Source organism: Bos taurus, chromosome 14, assembly GCF_002263795.3.
Source record: "Bos taurus isolate L1 Dominette 01449 registration number 42190680 breed Hereford chromosome 14, ARS-UCD2.0, whole genome shotgun sequence".
Taxonomy (NCBI): Eukaryota; Metazoa; Chordata; class Mammalia; order Artiodactyla; family Bovidae; genus Bos; species Bos taurus.
In genome coordinates this window covers 33,976,624-33,992,764 of record NC_037341.1, presented here as the reverse complement: position 1 = coordinate 33,992,764, position 16,141 = coordinate 33,976,624, and the positions used below count along the sequence as shown (strand labels likewise).

Genomic DNA, 16,141 nt, shown 5'->3' with positions numbered 1-16,141 from the left:
TAATAACAAAATTGAGGTCCTGAGTATGAATTCTTTTCAGTTCACCATCTTTGTGAATTGCTGGGTTGCAAGCCATCAGTATTTTCATATAGGAGTCTTAGAGTTAGAATAATTGTTACATTCTAGAAGTAGTATCTTTGGGAGAATTATTTTGGGGGAGGTTTAATCCTCTTTGGAAAAGACCCTGATTCTGGGAAAGACTGAGAGCAGAGGAAGGGGATGACAGGATGAGATGGTTGGATGGTGTCCTTGACTCAGTGGACAAGTTTGAGCATACTCTGAGAGACAGTGAAGGACAGAGAAGACGGGCGTACTACAGTCCATGGGGTCGCAGAGTCAGACACGACTTCGTAAGTGAACGACAACAACAGTCTTTTTCCTAAATATATAAATAAGTATTATTTGCTTTACCATTAAAGACTGTTCATAATATGAATGTGAATGGATTTGGAGATAGAGCTCTTGTGCAAATTTATGATTGGATATACCCAAATCGCTCTGAGAATTGTTTAAGGATGACATAACATAAAATAATTTTGTGGCTGGTAGTAAATAGAAAAATATACTGTAAACTTTTGAACCTATTTAAAAAAAAAAAACACCAAAAACTGGAATTGTGTAAAGCCAAGCACCTACAGATGGCAAGATTTAGCGTATAGTCAGCCCTCCCCCTTCATAGCAGTTACGATCAGGTTACACTCCATACTCTGGGAACTTCAGTGTTTTAATGGAGTAAAGTTGGATCTAAATTGCCTTTTGGGTGTTTGTATGTATTAGAGAACCATGTAGTACCTAAAATATTCAGCATTTTACAAGTTTTTATTGTTGCTTTAGTCTGATGTTTCCTTGAAATACGTTTGTTCGGCATAAAGTTATAAGTTAAAACCATTTAGACACAGATTTCTGAGATGTTTGCCAACTCTCTTAGGCTTTTCTTAGCATTTAAAGAATTAAAAGTATATTTTGGCAACCCATAAATAGGTACTGATTAATCTCTTTGTCTACTTCAGTAATCTCAGAAGATTTAGAATCAAGTATTAAAAGCAGTACACAGGTCAGTTTTAAAAATAGAAAACATCAGAGATTAAGTTATTTTTCTAATAAAATGCAAAAGTAGCTACATACAATGAATAAGTTGGTTTGTAATTAATGTATTTTTCTGTTATTAATTCTGATGGCCATTAAAAGTGACTTTTAAAAAACTCAGAATGAAAGAGCAGTTTTCTTCATTTTTTTCATATGTGTTTAACAAATCTCCATAGATTGAACAGTAAAAGGATTACCATTTTACATCTTTAAAGAGGATTTCTATTTAGGAAACTAGAATATTCTCTTTTTTTCAAACATTAAACATTCAATTTAATGCTACTTTGCATGATATGATTGTCAAAGAATTGAAACTATATTATGGTTTCTACCAGTGACCTAACCAGTAAGCAAGTTGCTCCTTTTCCCGTGTTCCCTCTTCACTTCCACCCTCCTTGATCCCCTCATTTGAGTTGATTTGTAATCTGACTCCTGTGACAGATGTTAGGAGGTGGAGCAAAGGGATTCTCTGCTTTTAGACCTGGAGTTTAAGAGACTGCGCTATTAAATCTATGGTCAGAAGAAAGTTTCTCTAGCCTTTTTTTTTTTTTGTAATTGGAAGATAATTATGTTACATTATTGTGTTGGTTTCTGCCATATATCAACATCAGTCAGCCACAGGTGTACATATGTCCTCTGCCTCTGGAACCCCTCTCCCACTGGAACCCTCCTCCTACCTCCCTCCCTGTTATGAAAGGAAAAGCTTAGGGTAATAGAAACAAAAATGACAAAGAAGACTTAGGGAAGAGTAGAGGAGATGTGCAGATAAGTCAGACAGACGCTACTAAGGATGTTTTGGAGGAGGGGGTAGGCTCTTCGTGTTGAAGCACGCGCTTTGCTTTGACTGAATGTGGCTTAATTTCTGTAAACAGCCCTCCTTCTGGGCTGAATGCGTTTTAGCCATGTCTGTACCTGCAGCAGGATACGGGTGATGAAAGTTTACAGGCAATTTAAAGATGGGAGAAGAGAAGTGAAAAAGCTTGAAGTTTCAGAGACACTGCAGAGTGTACCAAGTTTGAACACATTCTGAAATACATGAAGACACAAAAAAATGTGTCTTCACAGCTCTTTATTTTTACAACTAAGTTTCTCTAAGTTGGAAATCAGTTGACTCAAAATACATGTACTTTATTTCTTTCAGTAGTTATGCCTGTGTGCAGAATCCCTACATTTTTCCAATCTCCTTATTCAGTTTGTAGAATCTGTCTGAAATCTCTTCTGCGGAGAGTAAAGGGCTTTAGCTGGGAACTTCCTTGGTGAGGCAGTGGCTCAGGAACGAGGGTCAGTTCTGCCGGTTTAATGTGCAGAAGCCATGTTTGCGGACACATGGGCTCAGAAGCAGACGGTCTTCGGTCATTCTGGGTCTCTGGGACGTTTCCGCCCCTCTCAGAGTGCCCAGGACCCGGTCCCACTGTGCATTGCTCACCCTTTGTTTGGAGCTTGGCAGAACAGAGAGCTGACATGATCCTGGTTTTAGTTTCTGAAGTTGAAAGCACTAACATGTAAGCTCTGGAAAGCATTTAATCACTGTAGTTTCTACACAGGCAAGTCTGGGGAGAGCAGCTTTTAGTAATTTACAACTTAAGAAGTTGAGTATTTGTTCTCCTAAAAATCATACTTTACTCAGGCATTTAATTTAAAAAGGGGAAAGAGCATCTTAGTTTTCCCATTAGAGAACACAAAAGAAGGCGCATAACGACTGCTTATTACATAAGTGTAACAGTTTAAATTTACAACCAGGGTACCAATTACAGGTACGTTTAGTCAGAGGAAACATGTAAAAAATTAATATTAATAAGCTCAGTCTCCTTGACAGTAGTCTGGTGCTGACTTTGCCCCATTTCTTTGAGTGTATTATTTTCTATTAACTCAAGAAAGAGACAGTGCACACCTGTCGTTTACTGTACTGCATTTTGTTTATAATTAGGACCAGGAGTGAATGTGTATTTGAAAGACAGTAAAGAGAGGGCTCCTCCTTGCTTCAAGGAAATGTTTAAAAAATAAAAAAAATGTGTATACCTGGGTTGCTTTCTTTAATGGGCCAAGATCTATTTTTCAACATGTATCTTCCCTCTTATTACATATTACAAATAAACACAATTTTAACAAAATTAGCATTCTGAAGTGCATTCATAAATTTTTAGTTGCTTATTTAATCTGCTTTGAAAACTCCTACAAAGCAGATACTCCATTGTAAATAAATATGGAGTAGGTAATTCATCATTGTTGTCTTTTATCTAATTGCTCATAGGTATGTGTTCCAAATAAATGAATTCAAGCATAATTTCATACAGCGTTCTTCTTTATCAACCGCACAGTGTATTTATTTGAACTGACAGTATTGACACTCTGTTGGCTAAGCAGGTTTCAAAATAAGTTTTCTTGTGTGCCACAGAAGCCAGAGTTTCTTCGACAAAAACAACTGTAAATATTTAATTTTTAGTTGTTGTATGTGAAAAGATGGCAGGAAAGTCTAAAGTAGAATTTGTATTTTATTTTTTTAATTTTAAAGAAAATTTACATAGCATGGAAGTACAGGCTGTCTGAGATAGCTCTGAACATAATTCTAGATGCTGGGATATGATTTCTGTCAGTGAGAATCATCCATCCTGTGGTAGTAATTTGCATGTAGGTGCTGGTACTGTAACCATCTTTATTTCTTAGCATCTTTCTTTTAGAGCTGGAAGGGGCCCTGGAAATTATACAATTCCTTTAAAGTTAAAGCCTTAAAAAAAAAAAAAAAAAAAAGTTAAAGCCTATAATCAGTAAACAATTTTCTGGCTCTTGCATAGTTACTTTTGGGCTGTGCTGGGACACGAATCCTGACTCTCACCTTCACAGTTCAGTGACTGATGTTATCAAACCATGGTGCTTCCCTGATTGTTTTTGTAAAGAAAACATTTTCAGTGGTTGCTGTTAATCAAACAAAATGGTATGTGTTGAATCTGGTAAAATTTGTAGTTGAGGTTTTGGTGAATATGTGTTTTATGTAACATACGTTCTATGTATAACCTAAGGCATCCTGTGATGGACAGGGAAGCCTGGCATGCTGCAGTCCGTGGGGTTGCAAAGAGTCGGACACGACTGAGCAACTGAACTGAACTGAAGGCACCACAAGCTATTAGATTGGAAATTAAAGTTTCAGCATAGGCATATCTATAAGGTTTGCTTTTTTTTTGAGGATGAATTTAGATTAACAGAATATAAATATATGTGTTTTATATATTGGTTACAGTTATCATAAGAAAAGCCTACCTATATTTGCTTTGAAATATATGAACTCAATTTGAAATATTATGGCACTATTAAAATTGTATTTCCAAAAGCTGAAATAATGAAAAATACTTTGTGATGCTGTTAGGTGAAAATGAATGGTAGGATTCATTTTTATACAACTGATTTTTTAAAATTACGTTTTGTTAAAAATTGTTAATTTTTGTTGAATAGTATCTTCAGAGAGTAGAAATATGAGTGTTTCCCTTCTTTCCTCACTTTTCCCTACTTTGCACATTTTTCTCTAGTGAACACTTTTTCCTGTAAAAAACATTCAACCTGTTAGGAATGAAATTATAAGTATTTGTCCTAACAGATGAACTGAGTAGACAGCTAATATCATACTTAACCGTTTTTTTTTTAAGCTTAAAAGAATCTACTCAACCAGAAAGATGCTTGCTCAACTTACTGTTAAATTATTAAAAGTATACTTACAGCTTATTCCTCTAGTAACTGGTGTTTCTTTCTCTTAAAAGTAGAGAATTTCAGGAGGGAGGGGATATTGGTATACCCAGGGCTGATCCATGTTGATGTATGGCATAAACCAACACAATATAGTTATTATCCTTCAATTAAAAAGAAATAAATTTTTGAAAAAACAAAAAGGAAAATAAAGTACAGAATTTGTATAGAATTCATATCAGGTGCTATGCTGTTTTACTAACTCATTTCACGCCACAGCCCTTAGGAAGAGGTCGTGGTGATGGTGGTCGTGATGGTAATGGTGGTGGTTATTCTTTCGTGGAAGAACCACCTGAGGCATGGAGGCGTGAAATAATTTTTTTCTGAGGCAGCATGTCTAGTGCAGCTACTACTTGAACTGGTCTGGCACCAGCGCCCATAATCTTGAATATTATGTAGTAGTTACCTAGGTTTTGCGTTGTGGTATAGAAACGTGACCTAGGAAGAAATGGTCAAACTATGATTCATGTAAGATTTTGCCAACAAACTGAATGTGCAGATTTCTGTTTGCTGCCATATCATGTAAAAGTCGCTACCCTGAGTGTCAGTAAATTTAGAGGATATGCTATAGGCTAAATGGTCTGCCAGAAATTAGCTTTCTGGGGTTAGTGTAGCTAAAATAGAGATGTAGTGGATCTGGGGCACTGCCAAAGTGGGGAGGGGGGCCTTGAATCTTAGGACAGAGAGATGGTGGTTCCAAGAATGGGCTCCAAATGAAGATCACAAGAGCAGACTCTAAATTGTAGAAACTGATTTCCTTGAATGCAGCTTCTCATCTGGGCAACTCTACCAAGCAGGAGCAGCAAGGATGTATAGCAGAGGTTAATACTTCTTCTGAGGAACCAGATAGGCAAACCAGTCAGTCATTAATGGATTTCTGTGTTTCCTACTTCACACAGGAAGTCAAATAGAAAATGATTTTATATAAAAGGAAGTAGAAAGTTTATTGAGATCATGTTTATTCTAAAGAGCAGTTTTCTTGTTCTCTCTTCTTTTCCAAGCACCATTTACATTGGCCCCTTACAAGAGTAATAAATACTTACTGTTTGTACTTAACTTTATATGATAAATAGAATGATAAAGATATTTTAAATATAGAATACTTGAGATTATTACTTAGCATATAATTAAATATTTTAATTGGCTGCTTTTGTAGGTCCTCTTTTCTTTCATATGTTGGTCAAAGATGTCATCTCTCTCACCTGGCAGAAAGGGAGTGAATCTTTATAAACACTTTTTGTGGGAGGTGAGGATGTTGGCATCTGTTAAGAATAGCCTGATAGTTATTGAACTAAGTGATAAACACTAGACTCTTTCTTGCATGTGTGCATGCTGTCTTTTCAATCTAAAAAGTAAAAGAAGCAAGTGAAGATAGCAAGTAAGAAACCGTCTCACATAGAGAACAAACCACAGGTTACCAGTGTGACAAGGAAAGCGGGGAGGGGCAAGATAGGGGTATGGGATTAAGAAATACAAACTACAGCGACACCCCACTCCAGTACTCTTGCCTGGAAAATCCCATGGGCGGAGGAGCCTGGTAGGCTGCAGCCCATGGGGTTGCTAAGAGTCGGACACGACTGAGCGACTTCACTTTCACTTTTCACTTTCATGCATTGGAGAAGGAAATGGCAACCCACTCCAGTGTTCTTCCCTGGAGAATCCCAAGGACGGGGGAGCCTGGTGGGCTCTATGGGGTCACACAGAGTCAGACATGACTGAATCGACTTAGCAGTAGCAGCAGTGTAGAAAATAAGCAACAAGCATATATTAATACAGCACAAGGAATATAGCTATTATTTTATAATAACTTTAAATGAAGTGTAAGCTATAAAAATATTGGATCACTATGTTGCACACCCAAAACGAATATGATATTGTAAATCAACTGTGTGTGCTCAGTCCTGTCCAACTTCTTGTGACTCTTTGGACTGTAGCCCACCAGGCTCCTCTGTCCATGGGATTCTCCAGGCAAGAATACTGGAATGAGTTGCCATGCCCTCTTCCAGGGGATCTTCCCAACCCTGAGATTGAACCCTTGTCTCCTGTGTCTCCTGCATTGGCAGGTGAGTTCTTTACCACTAGCGCCACCTAGGAAGCCTAGACTCTTCCTTACATAATAACATGTCTTTTCTAATTTACTCATCCTTCATAACACTTCAGACAGGTGTGAAGTTTTCATTTTATGGAGACTAATGAGAGAGAGAGAGAATTATGGCCAGAGGTAATATAGTGGAGCCTAAGTTAAAACAAGACCTTCTGACTCCAAGTCCATTAATCTTGTTGGGTAGAAATATACTTCTCAAGAAAATGTTGTCATTATTCAAAACTTCAGTGATAAGCATTAATTGTTTTTGGTCAAAAAATTAGATCATATAACCTTTTCATTTCAAAATTAATTTAACCAGAGAATCTTTATTGAACTCTGACCACTGCAGAGTACCATGTTAGCTCCTGTATGGGGGGAAAATAAATCTGTTCCTTTAAGAAGCTTATAGCATAGTCAAGATTGATGTACAGACATTAACAAAAAGACCAAGGGGGTTTAATTCACTGTAGTATACATAGGCATCCCACCAGTGCCCTCAGGGATATGTCTCCTGCCACATGCTGACATCCAATCAGTATTTGAATGGATGAATGAATCCAAATTAGGACCCATTGATTGGGGGGGTGGGGAGATAAAACTTGTGACCAGTCTTGAAACATAACTAAGATTTAGATACTGGAAGAGAGGTGATGAACATGTAGCAGTCTCAGCAAGACACAGCTTGAAGGAAGAGGAAGAAAAGGGAACAAGCAAAGCCAGAGAGCCCTTTGTATGGGAGAGGAGGAGAAGGCCCGCTTTGAGACCTTTAAATGCTGCGTTAAAAGCCTTTTCCTTTCATTCTCCAGGCAGTGGCTGCCATCAGAGATTGACATCTCGGGATCTGATGAGTGAGATTACCAAAGTGACATTGTATGCTGATTGCTTTGTTTCTGGTGCCCAGGGTGAATTTAGGGGGGAAATGGAGAGACCAGAGGAAGAGAGGCGAAGTCTTGGTTTAAAACAGTGGATGCCGCATCCCAATTGGACCGAAGTCCTGACATCCAAAAGTCAATTGGTAGATGTTTGAAACAGAGAAATTCAGTTCAAGAAAAAGAATTACAAGTAGAATGACAGTCTTAAAAAGAACCAGTATCTGTATAGTGCATTCTGATTGAAAACTGCAAAGATAAAATCTGGACTTTGAAAGTTTATTCCTCTTTGCTGCTGCTAAGTCACGTCAGTCGTGTTCCACTCTGTGCGACCCCACAGACGGCAGCCCATCAGGCTCCCCCATCCCTGGGATTCTCCAGGCAAGAACACTGGAGTAGGTTGCCATTTCCTTCTCCAATGCATGAAAGTGAAAAGTGAAAGTGAAGTCGCTCAGTCGTGTCCGACTCTTAGCAACCCCATGGACTGCAGCCTACTAGGCTCCTCCGTCCATGGGAGTTTCCAGGCAAGAATACTGGAGTGGGTCGCCAGTGCCTTCTCCGACCAAGTATAAAAAAACACTTGTTTTGAACTCTTTGGGTTATTTATAGCATTCTCTTTCTTTTCTCAGAGATAACTCCATTCAGAATTTGTTCTTTATTGTACCTATGCTTTTTATTTTTGCTTTTACTTTTACTCTTTGTGTATTTAATTGTTTATAATATTTGATGTCATTTTGTATATATTTTTTTTAATTTATTAAACTTTACATAATTGTATTAGTTTTGCCAAATATCAAAATGAATCCGCCACAGGTACACATCCTGAACCCTTAAACTTGATGAGAAAGGCCTCCCTGGTGTTCCAGTGGTTAGGACTCTGTGCTCTCACTCCTGAGGGCCCAAATTCAGTTGGTCGGGGAACTAAGATCCTGCCAGCTCCAAGGCAGAGGGGAAAGAAAGATACATGTATATGTATAACTGAATCACTTTGCTGTGTACCTGAAACCACCTTGCTATGTACCTGATTGTTAATCACCTATGCTCCAATATAAAATTTTTTTAACTTAATTAAACATACCAAACTGCCCGTTTTGTTTTGCAACTTGCTTTTTTTCCTGTAACACTATGTTGCTTTGAGATCACATCCATGTATTTGCTGGTCAGTTCAGTGTACTGTATTCCATTATATGACATGTCACAAACTGTCCATTTTCCTCTTGATGAACAGTTAGGTTGTTTCCAGTGTTTTACAACTGTAAATATTCCAGCAGCAAATGTTTTTGTGAATGTCCACTTGTATAAATGTGAGAATTTCTCTGGGGTTACTAGGAGGGTAGTAATAGTTTGTAGGATATGTGACTTAAGATTAAATTTTTGACAGTGTTAAGGGTGTGGAATGGTATTCCATTTTACTTTTAATATATATTCTCTGATTACTATTGAGATTATACATTGGTCATTTTGGTTCTTTTGAACTGCCTATGATATATTTTGCCCATTTTTATTTTCAGTTATGTTTTTTATATTGATTAATAGTTATTGATATAGTTGAGATACTTCAGGTTGGCATTTTAAAAAAATATCCAACTTTATTATTTGTTTTTGGCTTTGCTGAGTCTTCACTGCTGCACAGCCTTTTCTTTAGTTGCTGTGAGTGGAAACTACTCTCTGGTTGCGGTGTGCAGGCCTGTCCCAGCAATGGCTTCTCTTGCTCTGGAGCATGGGCTCTAGGCATATGGGCTCAGAGGTTGTGGCACACAGGCTCAGTGGTTGTGGCACACGGGCTTAGTTGCTCTGCAGCATGTGGGATCTTCCCAGACCAGGGATCAAACCTTTGTCCCCTGCATTGGCAGGCAGATTCTTAACCACTGGACCACCAAGGAAGTACAAGGGTGGCATTTTTAACTTTCTGTTAGTGCTATATCTGTTCCTTTGGCAGTCTGATAAGACTACATCAGCTATGAATCTAGGTAACATTATATTCACTAAAAATGACCCCTGATTAGTTAAATGTATCTTGGATAGGAGGAAAAATGAAATATCAATACCAGATGGGGGAGCCCTAGCTCTGATATTTCCCTGGGAGTATTTCCCTCACCGGGACTTTGGAAGCTTTGCCTATGAACTTGTTAAAAGAGATACTGGTTTCTGTGGAGCAGGACGCATCTAAAAGAACAGCTCATACACCCCTCCCGTGTAGAGGTGAGTTGAACCAACCCCAACCAAGCCCTGGTCTAAAGCTCCCTGGCTGGGCAAGCCCTGTTCTGTCCTATAACCTCCTTCTCAGGAGACTAGGGCCAGATGTTGATTTGATGGTTCTGAGTGTGAATATTTAGTTGAACCTAAGAAAACCCTTTAGTAAGTGTCGCAGCTATACTCGTACTTAAAATTATCTGAAAGATAAAGAATTAGCTTCTGATAAATATGATACCTCCATGAAATATTTTTAATTTTCTCTTAAATTTTCTTATGATGCATTTTAAAATATAATTTGTACATCTTGATTATGCAATCCTGATCCTAATTAATGGGCTCTGTTGAGGGAAGAGAGAAGTATGATTTAGGTCTGGGTGGCTCTGCTATGTGAGTTTGTTGGTTAAAATGGAGCAGAGTCAGCACCTGTTGTTTTCCTGCCATGTTCTGATCATTGTTGATTGCTTTTGACTTTTCCTAATAATCGACTTAAACCGATGGAACTCAGCTTGATGGCTTTCAGGCCATGTTGGAATACAGACTTAGGCATGTGGTCAGATTTCTACAGATTTTTAGCTCACCCCATCAGTGTGGTTTTTCTTTCTCATGGAAGCATATTAAATCATATGATTTAATAGGAAAGTCATGTTTGATAGGTGAAAAGTATTTTATATACATTTTAGGGACATATTTTATCTTGAGCCAGAGGGATGTATACTTTGCCTTTGCCTTAGTCCATTTAAAAATGTCAACAAATAAATTTTGATTCAGTTGTTAGGGTTGTTCAGTTTGACTTCTAGGTAGATATGTAAGTGTATCTTTATATTATTTTTAATAAACTATTAAAAATTTTCAAACCTTTAGCTAATCTTGGGTAGACACATGTGTAATTGAGTCAAATAAAAATTTGACTGACCTTTGATTTTTTTTTTTTTTAAGAACCAAAGGAAAATGCTGAAATTAGTGGCAGAAACTGTAGGCCTACCTTGTGATTTAAAAAATAAGAGGCATAAATATGGCTTTTTTCTAAAAATGATGGTACCATATATATAAGAATGCATTCTCTGCTTGCTCACCGCTTCGTTTTCTTAAAGGTAAAAAAGAAATAGTTTCTTTTAGATCGAGGCAGAAATTAAGGGAGCCTTCTCAGGCTTTCCCTTTTACCACATTTGCTGCCCACTGTCTTAGCTAGGTTGTGCTTGTATCCACTGACTTCCTGTCCTTCTTCTCTCCCCAAGCTGGTATAAGCCTATTAAAGTTGCGTGTTCAGTGCATGGAGAGACCATGGTTTGCCTGGCAGGATGTACCACTTCCGCGGCATCCCAGCCATCAGGGCTGTGATTCAAGGAACTGCAAAAAGAGTGACCCTGGTTTCTTTTTTCCATGTCAAGACCCAATTGTCAGTACTTTGCTTCTCTCCTCTTCTCCATATAGAAGTACTTTTAACATGCATAGATTAGAGCAATGCATATGAGTACACCCATATTACGATAGGACTGGGCGTGTTAATTATCCTGTGTATATGTTTGATCATTAAATTTACATGAAAATTAATACAGTATATATTAGTGTATGGTTAAAAAACCATATGTTAATACAATATATATTGCTGTCATAGGTAAAGAACCAAGTCAGATTCTGGGTGTGAATCCAAGCTCTGACACTTAAAGTTTAAAATGGGGAAAAGATAAATGTCTCATTCTTAGGGTTGTTAATAAATGAGATAATGTGTGTAAAGGGCTAAGCACCAGGCTTAGCACTTACTAAGCACTTAATAAAGTTTAGCTGTTCTTAAAATCATTTTATTTGAAGCTTTGATATTTAAGTGCTGGCTAATTTCTTTTGCTGTAATTACTTCTTAGTATCTGCTATGTGTACGGAATTTTTTTTTAATTTAACTTTGTATGTTTTACTACATTAAGACTCTAATTGGACTGCAGTGTTTCATCACCATATTCACTATTTGCCATATCCTAACCTTTTTACTCTAAAACGAGATCACTTCCCGTGATTTTTATCATTTCTTCATCTTTTCTGTTACAGCATATTGTCATGTCAGCAAGCAATGGTGTTAGCTTTGAAGTTCACCTTTTATGTAACATACTGTTTTATCTATTTATCATTATCATGTTTTATCATTATCTATCATATGAACTCAGATAGTATGGCTTTTCCCAGTAGAATATCTATTCACCAGTTCATGTTTCAATAATTACAGTGATTTGTTTCACTTTTGTTAGGCTCTTTGTAAATGTTTGTAGTTGTTAATCATTTTTTAGCCAGGAGCATCTAAGGAATAAATTTTTCTATCAAAGTAAGTGATATTGGTTACGTTTTTGTGGAAACAAATTGACAGCCTTTTGTATCTTAAAAGTGGGAGACAGGTGCTAGTGTACTTTTCGTTCATTTTCGTAGTTGGTGATATAATGGTGCTTGTGATACTTAACTCTCTGCTACTTAACAAGCTGAACATTTAAGCTATTAATTTTTTTCCTCATTATTCTGTTTAAAGCAAATGATTAGGTATGGCGTCTACCTCAGCACCAAGCATAAATAGGCCCTTAATCCTCATTAAACTCTACCTACTTGGAAGTATTAGGGCCAAGAAATATTTTTGAAATGTTAAGATTTATTTCCACTCTCTGCGTGTGTATTCATATACTTACAACATCTAAGCTGCTGGAGAATTGACTTCTATTTGCTTTTGGTTTAGATATTAGAGGGCTGCGGTTCTAATTCTTTCTTGGTGGAGGTGTTGAATATGAAGAGACGACTTAGAGTACATGTCTTCTGTCAGATTTTCCTCACACGTTATATTTGGCTCATCCCTCTGACTAATAAGTCTTGAGTTTAACACCTGAATCAGGGACGCGGTGCAGTGAATTTGTTCTTTATTCTGGCATTTTACTTTCTCATTTACATATGGCATAGTTTATCCCAGTCATAGGACTTTTAATGGCAGGTCTCCACTCAACACAAAATACGGAAGCATGCAATGAAAGTACAGGATTGAGGGGTCTACTGAGTTTATCTTATCCTTATTTATTTGTTTCTTTGACATGTTCTGTAGACTTTGAAGTTTGAGCATAGTCTGAGACAGCATTCTAATCCTAGCTTTGTATTTAAATCGTAGTAAACTGTTATGCACCTAATGCTGTGTAATACTTATTTCTTCATCTAAAATTTTATGAATAATAGTAATTTCTCTTGTGTTTTAGTAATACTTAATTTTTCGCTATAAATGCCTTAATTGTCTCTGGAATAAAATGTGGTGTGTTTTTTTTGAAGTACTGCAAAATTGTTATGGTTGCTATCAAATTTAACAATTTAAGCTTATATTATGAACCAAGGTATCATAATAAGTGCTGTAGAGAATACAAAGATGAGTAATACACAGACTCTGACATCAAAGAACTTATAATCATAGTGCTGGGCCTCTTTCAACTTTATAATATACTTAGGGTAAATTAAGTACATAAACATTAATAACCAGGATATACAAAGAATATAGTAGTGTTTTACATTTGTGTCCTCAGTTTCTGATACATTGCCTGGCACATACCAAATGATCGATACATGTTTCTCGATTGACTGAAAGGTGTTGTCAGAGTAGTTGGTGATTTCTTGGGACAGAGATAGCAAAGGGTCTCTTGTATGAAGGGCTTAGGGGTGACTTCAGGAGGAGGTGGCCATTGATAATAACCTTTGGAGGATCGGTAAGATTTACATAGGCAGAGAATGGCAAGGGACACTTCACTCTCAACAGAAAGGGACAAGATGCACAAATGATTGTCAGGTCTAATAGCACTGAGTACTCCAGCTTGACCAGAACTGAGAACACAGAGCTGGAGGAATATTTGCTCAGAAAACATGGAAAACCAGGTAGATTGCACAAGCCTCCGAATGTCAGATCCTTATTTGATTTCACAGAGAATAAGAAATAAAAGAAAAGGAAAGAAAAATGACATTTTTATTTTTGAGTCCCTACTGCATGTTAAGAACTGTGATAGAAGGTTATCATCACCGCACTTAGTCCTAAATGAATTGAGGATCTTAGTATACGGTGCTTTCTGCCTTCAAGTTCACCATGAAGGGACCATAGCACCAACATTTGATGCTGATCCTAGGGTAAGTGGAGAAAGGGAAAATACCTGGAGATGTTCCCGGGGAAGCCTACTTTAGAGATGAGGAAGTTCTGACTCTTGGGGAGGAACTGGAAAGAAGGAGATGTGATCAAGAGAATCTGTAAACGTAGATGTTGGAAATTGATTGGGCTTGAAGACAGAAACGGGATAGTTACAGAAAACTTACTGGGGGACAGAAACTGAAAAGCAGCAGACAGAGGAAGAGGAGTTTCCTCAGAGAGGTGAGGGGTCCTCACATCTGAGAGAGAGGTCGACGGTGGGCTGAAAGCTGGGCACTGGAGCTGAGTGAGGTCCTGAGGCTGGAAGTATCCACTGCGTCCCAGTCTTACTGATGTGATCACAGGAGCTGCTTTATCAGTGGAGAGCCTTTATAGCCAGAAGCAAAACCAGGATTGTTAATTTAAACAACAGCTATAGGGTTTTTTGGGTATTTTTGTTTGCTTGCTTGTTTGGCTTGGTGGCAGAGAGAAGTAGACTCAACATATCAGAGAGGTGAAGTAGGAAGCATGTTTATGCAGTGTCATTAAAGCCAAGTTTTGAAAAAAGTACAAAATTAAGTTTCTGGCAGAAGCTGGATTATACCAGGCTTGAAGAAAAATAGTAAGACAATAATGGGGTTGGCCAAAAAGTTCATTTGGGTTTTCCTGAATATCTTACAGAAAAACCGAAATGAACTTTTTGGCGAACATGTATCCACAGCTCTCAGGAGGGCCAGAGACCCTATGGCTGTTTGGAAAGGTGAGGGGGTGGTGTTGGCTGTCCCAGCGATGGAGCATGCTACATGTCTGAAGATCTAGCAGGAGGGTCCTTGCTGCCCTCGCTGAAATGCCCTCAATTTGCCTTCTTTTCTCATCCCTCTCCATTCTTTTTCCTCCTTAGCACTTAGCACTAGCTCACATGTGGTATCTTTTTACTCATTTATCTTGTTTATTGGCCTTTCCTAGATTGTTAAGGTCAGGAGGACAAGGATTTTTATCACTTTCACCACTATATCCACAGTGCCTGCAGATATAAGGACCTCAATGATTAGTTGAGGAATAGATGAATGGCCGTTATAGTGATTTGCATAGTAGCTTTTTCCTTTTTTGTACTGTAAACTTATTGAGTGGTTGTCTCTGTACCCCTAATAATGCCTTGGCATAGTGTAACTTAAGAATAAAGTTTTATTTCCAGAAGCATCAGAGAGGAAAAACAGGGGATGTGGGATTCATCTGGTCTGAGGTTAAATTCTGTTCTTACTAATCTGACTGATACTAGGTTACCAAACCTTTCTCTAAGCCTCATTTCCCTTAGTTGTAAAATAGGGATAAATTAATACCTATGTTACAGGGCTATAGAAAGGATTAAAGAGATAATACATGTCAGAGTGGCTGGCATATAATTTGTACCTACTAAATATTAATAACTGGTGTTTTGCAATGTTTCAATTGTGTAACCCTCAATAAGTTATTTAACCTCACCAAGCCTCAGTTTTTTCATCTCTCAAAGGGGAAGATGAAGCCACTCTCATATGGTATTCGGAGGAAACAGTGGGACGCCACATACCAAAACACCTGGCTGGCCTGATGCCTGCACACTTGGGGATCATTAAGCACGAGTACCCCGGTACCCCGGTACTGGGACGGCAAGCACAGCTCCTTCTCTGGTGCCAATTCCTATCCATTATAGCGACTGCCTGGGGGTGCTGGGTCAGAAGAAGGGAGAGGCGTGCACTCAGGCTCAGAGATGATTCATTAGCAGTGTCTGCTGAGCCAGGGGAGAAGGGCGACTAGAGCACACGTGTACATTTACTAAGCCTCACAGATTCCCTACCAAGGTCCAGCCTTGAGAGGCTCCATCTCAGTTCGTGTCCCAGTGTTTTTGCCTTTCAGTTAGCGCACATCAATTACTCTATTCCACAGGAAAACAGAAATAAATTAGGAACCCTCTTAGCTTGGATGACCGAGAGTCACCTGTGTGTGCTGTCCATGGCCCGCTTAAGGAGGATCTTAGACACCCAACCTGTTCTGGGTTCTCTTGCTTCTGAG

At 38.2% G+C, this 16,141-nt stretch overlaps 1 protein-coding gene and 1 non-coding gene across 15 annotated transcripts in view; both read left to right on the top strand.

The window, feature by feature from the left end:
- NCOA2 (nuclear receptor coactivator 2) overlaps positions 1 to 16,141 on the top strand; it is a 285,109-nt gene that overhangs the window by 127,215 nt on the left and 141,753 nt on the right. The window lies entirely within an intron of this gene.
- MIR2285BW (microRNA mir-2285bw) lies at positions 14,741 to 14,793 on the top strand. The gene has a single exon (NR_162312.1). It is a non-coding gene; the product is annotated as a microRNA mir-2285bw (primary transcript).